Source organism: Eublepharis macularius, chromosome 15 (genome assembly GCF_028583425.1).
Source record: "Eublepharis macularius isolate TG4126 chromosome 15, MPM_Emac_v1.0, whole genome shotgun sequence".
In the NCBI taxonomy this organism is placed as follows: Eukaryota; Metazoa; Chordata; class Lepidosauria; order Squamata; family Eublepharidae; genus Eublepharis; species Eublepharis macularius.
Genome location: NC_072804.1, coordinates 28615273 through 28629263, shown reverse-complemented (window position 1 = coordinate 28629263; position 13991 = coordinate 28615273).

Genomic DNA, 13991 nt, shown 5'->3' with positions numbered 1-13991 from the left:
TGCGCTCGAGTGGAATGAGCGGTAACCAACAAGGGACACTGGACTCCAGCATGCTGATAGCAAAGTTTAATCGTAGACACAATCCAGCGAGAGATGGACTGGGCAGAAACAGGTGAGCCCTTGCGAGGGCCAGAGTAACACACAAACAGGGCAGGAGATTTCCTGAAACATTTGGTGCGGTGCAAATAAAACAATAAAGCACGCTTTACATCCAATGTGTGTAGTGCTCGCTCCCCTGGGGATGAGGGTGTTGGAAAAAAGGAAGGGAGGAACACCTTTTGCTGTAGGTGAAATCTTGAGACTACCTTGGGCAGAAACTCCATGCTAGTGTGGAGCATGACGGTACCAGGGAAAAACTGCAGGAAGGGAGGGTCGCACCGCAGGGCAGACAGCTCCCCAACACGCCTAGAGGACGTGATTGCCACCAGGAAAGCCACCTTCTGAGTGAGCAAAGGTAGGGGACAAGAAGATAGAGGCTCAAAGGGCTGGAGCATCAGTTGGGAGAGAACCAGGGAGAGACTCCATTGCGGACTGGGATGGGCCCTAGGAGGGAAGGTCTTGAACAGGCCCTTCAGGAACTGCTTGGAAAGCCAGTGAGTAAAAACTGTCTTCCCATCAATCTGCTCATGGAAGGCAGAGATTGCAGCCATGTGGACCTTAACACTGGAAAACGCAAGGCCCTGGGAGCAGAGTTCCAGGAGGTAGTCCAGGATGACAGGAAGCGGGCAATTAAAGGGAGAAACCCCCTTCAGGCCCAACCACCAGGAAAAACGTGACCACTTCCTCTGATAGGACCACCTGGTGGACGGTTTCCGGGCATTCAAGATCACCCCCAGCATTCCAGAAGAGAGGCTCACTCCCGGTTGCCCAGAAGCCAGGCGGTCAGATTCAGGACAGCCACATCGTGATGCCACACCCCGTCCCTGGTTAAGAGGTCCGGGGCGTGAGGCAGGGGGAGGCATCGCCCCTGGGACAGGGAAAGTAGAAGGGGGAACCAATCCTGGCGAGGCCACCGAGGGGCAATGAGGATACAGTGGGTTCGGAAGGCCCTGACCCTGGAAAGAACCTTGTACAGGAGCGGGAAGGGCGGGAAGGCATAAAAGAGCCCTGGGGACCAAGGTATTTGGAAGGCATCCCCTAGGGAGTGGTGGCCAATGCCGGCCCGGGAGCAGAACAGCGGGGCCTGTTTGTTGCGGGCAGTGGCGAAGAGGTCGACCAAAGGCGTGCCCCATGTGCGGAAAACCCGGTCGAGGTAAACCCTGTTTAGGGACCACTCGTGCTGAGGCAGAAACACCCTGCTCAGTGCATCCGCCGAGGTGTTGAGATCCCCGGCAATGTGCACGGCTCTGGGAAGGACGTTGTTGACCATGGCCCAATTCCATAGAGTCGTTGCCTCCTTGCAGAGCTTGAGCGAGACCGTTCCTCCCTGCTTGTTGAGGTAGTAGCAGGCCGTGGTATTGTCCGACAGGACCTGAACCCTCCTGTTCCGAATGGCATCTGCAAAAGAAGCGAGGGAGTAACGGATCGCCCTAAGCTCAAGAAGGTTGATATGCATGGATACCTCAGATGGGGACCAGATGCCCTGAGCCGAAAGCTGTCCACAGCGCCCCCCCCATCCCAAGTTGGAGGCATCGGTATAACCTGTGACCTCAGCTAGGAAGGGGCCGAAAGGACAACCTTCAGACAGGTTTCCAGGGACAGTTCACCAGGCCAGAGAGCGCAGCACCACCCTGGGGATGGAAAACCTCTGGTGCTGACCCATGGTGAGGGGGTTGTACCTCCGGACAAAGCAGTTTTGCAGAGGCCTCATACGCAGGCGCGCAAAGAAAACCACCCCTGTGGAGGAGGCCATAAGGCCCAACAGTGTCTGAATCAAAAGGGCCGTCTGGTACCGGCAATGCATAAAATGCCGGGCTAAAGCGGAAAGCCTGGCCAACCGGTCTGGGGGCAGGTAGGCTCTGCCCAGCAGGGAATCGAAATGGACCCCAATAAACCTAATGGCCATGCCTGGGGCCAGAACAGACTTATCCCCATTAACCACCAAGCCCAACCTAGCCAGCACGGACAAAGTGAGGGCAATATGGGCCTGGAGAGAGTCAGGCGAGGGTCCCACCAGGAGCCAGTCATCCAGGTACGGGTAGATAAAGCAACCCTGGGACCGCAGGTATGCCACTACGGTGGCCATGCACTTCGTGAATACCCTGGGTGCAGAGGCCAGCCCAAAGGGCAATACGGTATATTCATACACAGAATTCCCATACACAAACCGCAGGTATTTCCTGTGGCCCTCAAAGATAGAAATGTGGAAGTAGGCATCCTTCAAGTCTAGAATGGCTAGCCAGACGCCCACCTCCAGGAGCTCCATGACCCGTGCCAGGGTTAGCATTCGAAACTTTTCAACCTTCAAATAACCGTTGAGGCCTCTAAGGTCTAAGATGGGCCGGGAACCTCCACCCTTTTTATCCACAAGGAAGTATCTGGAGTAAAATCCCCATGGGGAAGTAGAGACATTGACCACCCGGACAGCACCTTTGTTAACCAACTCCATAACATTATTGTGTAACACAACATCACAACATGTAGAACAACGGGGAGGGAGAGAGAGAGGAGGTGCATCTGTAAACATTAACTTGTAACCATGGGCCACAATGGACAGGACCCAGGTGTCAGAAGTAACACGTTGCCAACAGGGCAAAAAAGGCCGAAGCCTGTCCAGAAACTGGGCAGCAGAGGAAGTGTCCTCGGAGGCCAACAGGGGAGCGTTCAGGCTTAGTCAGAAGACCGAGGGCTTCTGCACCGAGGTCGAAGGCTCGGGTGAAGAGGGCTGTTGCCTGCCCTTGGACCGGCCGGAGCGCCTGGAAGAGTGACGCTGCTGGGCTGAATAGGATCGGTGACCGTAGGACTGGCCCGAGAAGAAGCGCCCTTGACGCTGCTGGTAAGGCTGGTAAGGGGTCTGGTAGGATCGGAACCGACCATAACGATACCTCGGACCCGACGACTGAGCTGAGGGGGCGACTCCGAGGGACTTGGCCGTCTGCTGATTCTTTTTCATCAGGGAGAGGGACTCATCCGTCTTCTCCGAAAAGAGCTGGGGCCCCTCGAATGGGAAATCCTCCACTTTCGCCTTCTTCTCTGGCGGCAGGGCAGTGGACCGGAGCCAGGCGTGTCGACGCAGGACCACCGAAGTCGCCATCGAGCGCGCCGCGGAATCGGCAGCATCCTTGCCCGCTGTCATCTGCTGTTTTGACAGCCGTATGGCCTCTGCCTGAAGGGCCTTCACCAAGTGGCGGCGATCCTCGGGGAGATCGGAAAGGTAGGAGGACAGCCGTTTCCAGAGGAACAGATTGTAGGACCCCATTATGGCCTGGAAGTTGGCAATACGGAATCCCAAAGACGCGGACGAGTAGAGTTTCCTGCCCATGCCATCCAGCTTTCTGCCTTCTCGATCCGCCGGGGCCGACGAGGAACCGGAACGGAACCGAGCCTGACCCTCCTCAGCCACGATGGACGAGGGTTTCGGATGACTGAAGAGGTACGGGCAATCATCCTGCTTTAAACGGTAGTACCTCTCTACCTTCTTTGCCGTCGCGGACACGGATGCCGGTGTTTGCCAGAGCGCGAGAGCGCTGTCAACAAAATCCTCCACAGGGGGAAACGCCACCGACGCGGGGGACCCGGAATACAGTGCCTCCAGCAGCTTACTCTTGGGCTTGGAGGTCGTGGAGGAGACGTCTATCTCCAGCGCGGCGGCCATCCGCATCATTTGCTCGGAGAACAGCCTGTAGTCGTCATTCGGGGACGACGAACGGGGCCCACCCACGGTGTCATCCGGGGAAGGATCAGAGGCCGCGTCCGAAGAGCACTCTGACGGGGACGCCAGACCTTCCTCATCCTCGGAATCTGAAAACTCCGGCGAGGTTTACGTCGGAACCGAAGACCGGTGAGCGCTCGGGGCCGACGGACAAGCCGCAGGAACCGACGGTCGCAGAGGCAAGCCAGGAGGTGGAGGAGCGGATGCCGGGAGCCCGACTGGCTGAGCCGGAACGGAAACCATCGGAACCGAAGGATGCTGCAGGAAGGGCAACGACTGCTGGAACCACGCCACAAAATCCTGCCAGGAGGTCATGTTCCCAATCCCCGCGACAGGCTGACAAGGGGGCAGAGGAGCAGGCACCAGGGCAGGCCAGCGAAGAGGCATCGGAACCGACGAGGTAGACGGCAATGGAACGGAGGCCTCCGAAGGCGCCGGGGCGGAAGGCAGGGAACGTTCGAATGACTGGAACGGTTCCGTGAAAGACGGGAACGGCACGAATTCCTCGGGAACTGACGGAGGAGGCGTGCAAGGAGGAGACGGGGTGTGGAGACTCACCACATCGTCAGGGATCAGGACCGGTCCAGACGGAGTACCAGGTTGCACAGTCGGAGCCGGGGATAAAGCACGGCCCTTGGCCCTCGATTTCGTCTTGGCCTTCTTGGGCTGGGGTTCCGAAGCAGCCTCTGCGGCCGAAGGCTTGGAGGAGGACTTCGGCTTGGATGCGGAACGCTTCTTGGCCTTCCGGTCGGAAGGACGATCCCCGGAACCGGAATCAGGTCGGGCCTCCGGAACGGGTTGCCCCGTCGGTTCCGTGGGGAGCTGCTCTGGCGACTTACGAGACGGCGCCGGCGACGGAGTGGCGGAGCGGGGCCTATCTCCCGAAGAGCCCGATGGCTTGGGGGGGAGAAGGTTAGCATCCCACAAGAAGGCACGGAGCCTGGCCTTCCGATCACTCCTTGCCTTCGGAGTGAAGGACATACAGATGGAGCAGCGCTCGACAACATGCCCCTCGCCCAGGCAGATGAGGCAGAGCTCATGGCCGTCCGAGTGCGTCATTTTAGTGCCGCACTTAAGACACTTCTTAAACAAAGAAGTTTGGGACATAATGAACGGTATCTCCCACCGACAAGGGGAAAAAATACCGACCAGAAGATCACGATCCAAAAACTCCGAAGAGACGCTGAGAGAATAAACGCTAGACAATAGAACCTTTTCGTACGGCGGCGAAAAAGGAACTGAGGGAATGCCGGGGACGTTCGGATATATATGCATTCAAAATTGGCGGGAACACCGACGCGCATGCGCGGTGGATCCGAACGTCCCCTTCACATCTCTGAAAGCTAGAAAAATCTTTTCCGCGGCTGGCCTGCGCCTGCGCAGTCCCAATGTGGGGCTGCACAGAAGGACGAAGACGATCCCCAATTTCTCCACTCCTTACATACTTCGGGGCTCAGCCAGCCTCTTCTTTCTAACCATCATGGTGAATGAAAGCACTCTGCACACACTCAGAAGAATTCTTATTGCTGAATATTTTAGAATCTCCCAGTCATAACAGAATCCTGGGTCATCCCTTTTGGCCTATGTGCAAGGCTGTTGGAAAGCCTGCTGAGGAAGAGCAAAGTCAGCAAATTGAGGCAGACCCCTCAATTTCCAGCAGGGGGGCATGGGGCCGAACCTGGTCCAAGCTTGCCACCTCCTCCCTTGCTTTATGTAGGCGGAGTTAGGCGCTGCTGCCGCTGACTCCCTCACCTCCCATGGGTTGACGTGAGCACCACCTCCTTCCTTGCCTCGGGCAGCCCTTGTGTGGAGCTTGGGCACCACCTCCCCCACCTTGTGCAGGGCTCGGGTGGCCAGGCTCAGGCCTTCTGTCACAGGGGTGGCCTGGTCTGGCGTGAGGGAGGCCACTGGCCCACGGAGAGATATCCCAGTGCTCTTCATGGCAAATCCATCCCTGCCTGTGAGGTAAATTAGGCTGATAATCTGTAACTTGCACAAGGTCACCCGAGTGAGTTTCCACAGCAGAAAGGGAATCTGAGAGCCTAGTCGGAAACTAACCACTACACCACTCTGGCTTTTGTGAGGTTGCTGCTTCTGAACAGTAGCAGGCACCTCACAAGACACTAGATTTGGTGCTAGTTTTTACCCAGTTGGCCCCTGGAGTGGCCCGTCATTTGTTTGTCATCCTGGGAATGACGTTATTCCCAGTGCATCATGGAAGCACACCTCTGCTCACCACCCCCCACCCCTACACACACCTTCCAATATCTGATCAACAGGCTTTTGCACACACATAGCTGGTTAAATACAAAATGGAGACGGAAATATTTCTTTATTAATAGGAGGACTTAGGTGGTAGAATAATCATGCCACCTTTGGGGAACCAGTTTTTCTCCCTCCACCTATAGCTAAAAATAAAATAGAGATGGAACCAATTCTTTGTCTAAGGCAGGGCCCACCAGGATACGGTAATATTGCAATTATTACCATCCCATCTGTGAAGGCAAACCATAAGTCTCTTGATCCATTACTTACATCAGAGTTTGTGTTACAGGCCACAGGAAATACATTCTTTAGCTCAACCACTGAGGACCTGATTGCTAAATTGAGTCCACAAATTCCGTTAATCTTTCCCTCTCCCCTGGCTCTTTTTTTTTCTCTTCACACAGACAGTATTGTAGAGCTTTGGGAACGTATGCTACTGGGTGGAGCAAAGCAACTATTTAAAGTGCATGCTGAAAGGAGTGTGTGTATGTATGTATGTATGTATGTATGTATGTATGTATGTATGTATGTATGTATGTATGTATGTATGTATGTATGTATGTATTTAGCTACTTCGTTCACTGTAACCTTGGTAGGTTATGGAGCATGAGAGCTATTTGTTTTGAACTAGAAAAGAAAAGTAGGGGGAACCTTTTAGAAGTCTTTGTGCTTGCTCCAAGCAACTGTGATACTGCTAGAAAGGCCTCGGTTGAAGAAGCTGCAGGCAGCTACGGCAAGAGCAAGTTCTACTGGACTCTTCTTTCGGGTTTTTCTGCTGAGCTCATTTATTCTGGTGCAGGTCTTTTTTCCAGGCTTCTCATTCCTAAACTAAATACCTGGACAGAAGGTTGATCACCAGACTGTCTTTGTGGATTAGAGCTGATTGTGTTTGGTGTGGGTTCTTCTAGAGTCTCTCTGCTCGAGAGGCCTGGGTGTGTGTTGGTCAAGTGTCAGGAGATGCAATGTTAGCCAGGAAGTGTAGTTTTGAAAGACAGCGGGTGGAGATTGCTCCAGAGGGGACGGATTCTCTCACAGCCCTTTGCTGCTGCTGGCATACCAGACTGTCTCCTCTTTCAGAGCTTTTACCCTGCCACTCTCGCTTCTTAAAACTTTGAATTAACCGAGCCTTGGCAGGACAATGGCTCTGGAAGGGGAGATGCCAGAGGCAGCGGAGGACTGTGAGATGATCTCTGCCGGCTCTGTCGTTCAAAACTACACTTCCCAGCTAACATTGCGTCTCCTGACACATGAAGAACACGAGTCAGATATCTTGTGTCGAGAGACTCCTAGTCTGCTGGCTGAATTCACTCTCTGGGAAAAAAACTGGACCAGGAACTCAGAATTGCATACGGTGCACTTCAGATTCTGCAATGAAACCTGCACTCTTAGGATTGTGAGTAAGACCCTGGTTTAATAGGCCTTTCATCCTGGGACTCTGGGCCTTTGAGCAGGGGACTTCCACATTCAGCATTACATAGGGTTGCCAGCCTCCAGGTAGTGGGTGGAGATCTCCCGGAATTACAACTGGTCTCCAGGCCACAGAGATCAGTTCACCTGGAGAAAATGGCTACTTTGGGGGGTGGACTCCATGGAATTATGCCATGCCAAGGTCCTTTCTTTCCCCAAACCCCGGTTTCTCCAGGTTTCACCCCTCAGATCTCCAGGTATTTCCGAACTTGGAGCTGGGAACCCTAGCATTACATGTTCTGTTTATTTCAATCATAATAAATACAGTTGAACTTATACAAAGTTGTGTGAGCACAAAGCTGAATATTTTAAGAAAGGAGACCCTAGACCTTGAACTTGCCCTTGATCACAACTGGGTTACATTATTATCTATTGAAGTTCTTCTCCCCCTTATCTTTACAAAAACAAACAGAACCAGCAGTGCCCCTCCTATGAACTTGCTAAGTTGCTACTAACAGGACTGGCTGAACGTGAGTCAGTCAGCAACTTCATGATGCTACCTGGCAGCCTGGGGGCGGGCACTGCCTCCCCCAAATTCCTGAGGGGGTTTGAACCCTGCTGCCCCCCTGAAGTTTATGCTGTGGCACAAATGGGTCAGTCATGTGCTTGCTCGCGCTCTCTGCCTAATCTAGCCACCACCACCTTGTGAGGATAAAATGGAGAAGGTGGGAACCATTTACATCACCCTGAGCTGCTCTGAAGAAGGGCAGGGTAAACAAATGTGATAGAAATTACTAAAACAAGCTATTTTTCTAAACCTGAATTTAGTTAGGTACACAAGTAGGTCTCTCTGTTCTCTTATTCCATGATGTCAAGAAATGCCTTGAGCTAAATGCTGTTTTTAACTGATGTTTGAATATTTTCATTCTGTTAAATGACAGCTGGTTTGAAATGCTTTATAGTTTCTTTGGAATTTATATTTCTGCTGCTTTGTGTTCTTGTGGATTGCAACTGAACTCTCTCTCTTTCTCTGATTTTTTTGGTACCTGGTTATTTTGTCCTATTTTCACTTTTATTGTATGCAACTCTAGGAGTCAGTTCTTGGATGGAGTTCGGCGAGCCTTGCCTCATGCACATGTCTGGGGTCTGTAGCCAAGGACTGGCTGGGGGTCCGCTGGAGAGGTGGTCATGACGTGATGCCGGGTGGGGGGGCAACTCAACCATGCTCCTGGGTGCCCAAGCCAGACAGCGACCTATGAGGAGGGGGAGAAGGGACATGGCCGTGGAGGGCTGTGGTGTTGGACCCACTCCAGCCATGGCAAGGACTGCTATACCAATGGGGGGTGTCTGTGTCCTGGGGGGCAGGTGGCAGTGGCTCCACACCTGCAGGTGCCACTGGTAGGTGAGTGTTGGACGGTCCTCCCATGGGGAACTGCTTCTTGTTCACATCTGGAGATCCCAGTGCCACCATGGCTGCTTGGGGCATCACTCCTGTGAGTGAAGGAGCAAGCTGTGGTGTGGCCACCCTTGCAGGGAGTTGCAGGACTGAGTAGGGCACCCCCCAATGGTGGTATTTGAGATGGCTCCCTGGGTGGCTGCCTCTTTGGTGGATGCAGGCTATGCCAGCTCCTACATGCGTGGTGTGCCCCCGCTACCAGGCATTGACCACAGAGCTGCAGGGTGGTGTTTGGGGGTGTCACCAGTGAGGGGGGTGCCACCAATCAGGGATGGGCAGGCCAGGGCAGCTGACTCTTTTTTTTTTTAGAAATTTTTTATTGGTGAGTATACTTTTCAAATTCAATACATACATTCCCTCAATATCTAATTAACCCTATCCCCCACCCTTTTCCTCCCCCCTCTCTATTGACTTCCAACAGCTTTCCAACCCTTACCCCCTCTTATTACTTGATAATTCCCTTAGTCTAAGCACATTCTAATTTTTTTCCAGGTATTCTATCATATATATCAAATATCCTATCAATATAGCATGCTTCTATCAATTATACTATCAAATATTCTATCAGTATAATATACATCTATCAATTATACTATCAATATAGTATAAATCTTATACCCCTCAAAATAGACTAATATAATATAATATAATATAATATAATATAATATAATATAATATAATATAATATAATATAATATAATATAATATAATATATAACAAAAGTCTTAGTTTAAACATATTCTATTTATTTTAAACATATATTCTATCAAATATACTATTGTCATTATATATGTATTAACACCCCTACTGTGCACCCTGCCACCAATGTGGCACCGCACACAGCACCATACTGCACATTCATTATATAATATACAATCTAATCTACCAACATAATAGTATATATAATATGCCCCATCAGTATATTTGTTTAACTATTCCCTTATTCATATACTCTGATAAAGGTATTACTTATCATAACCTCCTTATCTTATTCTTTAAAAAATCAGTTCTAAATTTCATCCCTCTTCTGCTATATTATAATCCAAGCTTAGATTAAAATAGATATAAATTCTTAATGGTAAAGTCACTTCTCTCTTCTGTTTAAAATGTCTTATTTCAAAAGTTCTCAAACTGCCACAGTTCTTCTTTCACATCCCATTTTTTTTCCAAAAATTGTTTCAGTTTCGCCCAGTCCGCCAAATACTGTCCCGGATCCAGGTCTTTAAGTTTTCTTGTCATTTTATCCATCTCTGCCATGTACAGCAATTTGTAAATCCAGTCCTCTACAGTAGGTACTTCTTGCACTTTCCATTTCTGCGCATACAGTAATCTTGCTGCAGCTGTCATATAAAATAACAATGTTCTATTTTGGACTGGAACATTCTCCATTCCCAAATTTAGTAGCAGCAGTTCTGGGTTCTTATTTATTTGGGTTTGTAACACCTCATTGATTACTTCTATTATATCTCCCCACTACTGCTTCGCTACTTCACAAGTCCACCACATATGGTATAATGATCCTTCGTGCTTTTTGCATTTCCAGCACTTATCTGACATTTTAGCGTTCCCCAGCGCAATTTTCTTCGGTGTTAGGTACCATCTGTATATCATCTTGTATACATTTTCTTTAATATTCGTACATGTTGTAATCTTAATTGTATTCTTCCACAAGTGCTCCCATGCCTCCATTGCTATTTCTTTATGAAAATTTATTGCCCACTTCACCATCTGTACTTTCACTGTTTCATCCTCAGTGTACCATTTTAGAAGTATCTTATAGATCTTTGAGATTTGTTTCTTGCCTTCTTGTAGCATTACTTCTTCCAATTCTGTATTTTCCATTCTTATTCCTCCCCTTGAACAGTCCGATTTATAAAGATCCCTTATCTGTCTGTATTGAAACCAACTATACCTCGGGGCAGCTGACTCCTTGGCTCCTTCTTACCTGTTGGGGCGCCCTCAGCCCTCCCTGGGCCATGACTCGGGGCAGTATACCTGTACTCCCATCAGAGGGGGATGTTAGTCTGCCAAGTGGGACTTCACTGTCCTCCTGTGTGCGAGTGCGAGGAACACCCTGAGTTTTGCACTGTTCTCCTCACTCCCTCTCACGTGCTCCTCCACTGAGCCCTGGCTATGGAGGCTGGAGTTTGGGGGTGCCGTCAGTGAGGGGAGAAGGGGCTGTATTCCTTATTGGTATATTCATACAACTAATACTTTATTTTGGACATTTATGTGGAATTCCTTACCCTCTCAGATTTCTTTAAAAATGATGCAGCTTCCATTTAATGAAGGAAGTTTTGGCTTTCCTGATATTAGTTTATATCATTGGGCATACTTGTTAATGTCCTAATTATTAGGACTGCTCTTCCCAGGTGGATTATCCATCTTGGGCTCTTTTGAGGGCTTCTGTCTGGTGCCCCTCTCTAAATGGAGTGCATTGGGGTCTAATTATGTTAAAATGGATCTTGTTCCTCCTACAATGTTTATAATTAAAGAACTGTGGTGCATAAAATCATGACAATATCAACTGGATCAATTTTCACATACTAAACTAATATTATGGGCAAATCCAGTTCTAAACATTGGGAGCCAATCTTCTTTATGGAAGGCTCGGATGGGGGAGGGGAGTTACTTTGGATCAGGGCTTTTTTTTCTGGGAAAAGAGGTGGTGGAACTCAGTGGGTTGCTCTCGGCGAAAACGGTCACATGGCTGGTGGCCCTGCCCCCTGATCTCCAGACTGAGGGGAGTTTAGATTGCCCTTATGGGCAATCTAAACTCCCCTCTGTCTGGAGATCAGGGGGCGGGGCCACCAGCCATGTGACCGTTTTCAAGTGGTTCCGGAACTCCGTTCCCCCGCATTCCAGCTGAAAGAAAGCCCTGCTTTGGATCAATTAATAGCCCATGATGATGAGTTTTTGTCATTTTCTCAGCTGTGGTCTAGATATGAGTTGTTGTTAGTTTCTGCTGAATGGCAATATTTAACTGCTACATTTGTTGGTATCTAAACATGGCTTAGCAGCACTGAGTATTTCAGAGTCTCCCCCACTCTCGGAAACTCTTATTGAATCAATGCAGAAAACAAAACCAACAATATTTGTTTATATATATTTGGTGTCAGTTAATAATTGTGATATGCACAGTTTTGGGAATGAATGGAATAAGGATTTAGGTTGTCCAACCTGGTGAAAGCAATGGGATATTTATATATAAATATACTTCTACAGATCTTAAGCTGTGAGTTATTCATCAAAAATTATATTTAGCGTATATTGGACACCGCAGAGCCTTTTTAGTAAAGGATTAAGTACAGTGTCTAATTGCTGGTGTTGTAATGTGTAGGATGCGTCTCTTAAGCCTGTGCTTTGGACATATATAGTTATTCTGTTTTTTGGTGAGTCAGTAATTACTCATATTAATTTTGTATTAGTATACCCATTGATTTTGAAGATGTTTATGCACTTCTAAATTATTTGCTTGTCTCCAGGCACCTAACTGTCAATGAAAATAGACTCTCCATGCCCTTACTTATATTACAGCATTGAAAAGACAAATGCCTGTCTCCTGTAATTCAAAGGGCTGTTCCAGATATCCACATTATTTAAAGAACTATACATCTGTTAATTTCTGGGATGCGTTGTGCTCCTCTGTCTGTGTACATGTGCACACAGGAACTGGAATTTGTTGAAGGACTGGCGTAATTCCATTAAAGGAAAGGCTGGCGGTATGGTGCTCTTCTTGACAATCACAAGGGCCAGGAACAACTTCTTATTAAAGTCCCATCAGTGTACAATATGTGGTTAACAACAGGGGTCATTCCGTAGAAAAAGAGCTGGAGGAACTCATTAGCATAACTCATCAGCACAACTTATTAGCATATGCCATGCCCCTTGACATCACCAGAAGTGTGTCATAACTGATTTGCATATGGCACCCCCCGAAATCACCTATCCTGCCAGTTTTGGATCCAATCCTGGCCATTCAGTGCCAAAATTGGGCCCAAAATGGCAAAAAGGGGCTTAAAATGTCCAAAAAGGGGCCCAAAATGGTCAGGATCAAGCTGCTGCTGAGCTGGAGAGTGATCCAGCACCTGTCAAACACCCTATCTGGGCTGTTTCAGCCCCAATCCAGGCCAAAATGGGCCCAAAATGGCTGAAAGTCAGGTGGGCAGGGCCACCTGACATGTGACCTCTTTGGGGAACTGCCGGAACTGCATCCCTGCGCATTCCCCCTCGAAATGAGCCCTGGTTAACAATCAAGGTCCCTGCCCCAGTGAGATCACAGTCTGATCTGAATTTCAGTAGTATTGGGAGTCAAGAGAAGGGAGGCATGAGAGAGAGGCAGGAATAACAAGAGATGAATCTGGGCATATGCAACTGCTCATCGGTTGGCTTAGTTGACCCTGGAGGTCAGATTCCATGGCGAAGGCTTTATTGAAAAGATTAGTTTTATGGAATAGTTTGAAAAAGAGGTGGGACCAAACTAGGGTTTGGGGTATAAATGCAAGATGTAAGAGGCAGTAAAGGTGAATGGATTAACTGTTTAAGGCAGCAAATGCAGGGGCGTAGATCAACTGGATATTGAGAAGCTTACTCATGTATCCTCCTGCTGCACAAAATTGTCTAAATGTAGCATGAACCTCTTCACAAACTCGTACGTGAAGAGGTTCATGCTACATTTTTCTCAAAAGACAATTTTGTGCAGCAGGAGGATACATCATTCCCTGTCGTTCAATGCCCCTTTGATTGCAGACAAATAGCATGTGTCCATAACAGGAGGCGCACTCTGAACATAATTTGTCTAAAAGAAAATATTTCTCCACTGACAGTTTTGGACAGTTCCTGAGATGTTGGGACGCCTTTACAGATGGGATTGCATTTTCCAGACAATGCGAACTTCCTCGTTGTTGCAACCATATGGCCTAATCCCCTCTCAAAGCTATATTGAAACCTTTTCCAACACTCTGACTTCATTGCTGCCGTCAGTTAATAGCTGAGCTGCCAGAACTAGACCCTTTTTGTAAATGGCATTTTTCTGTCTTGTGAAATAAATGG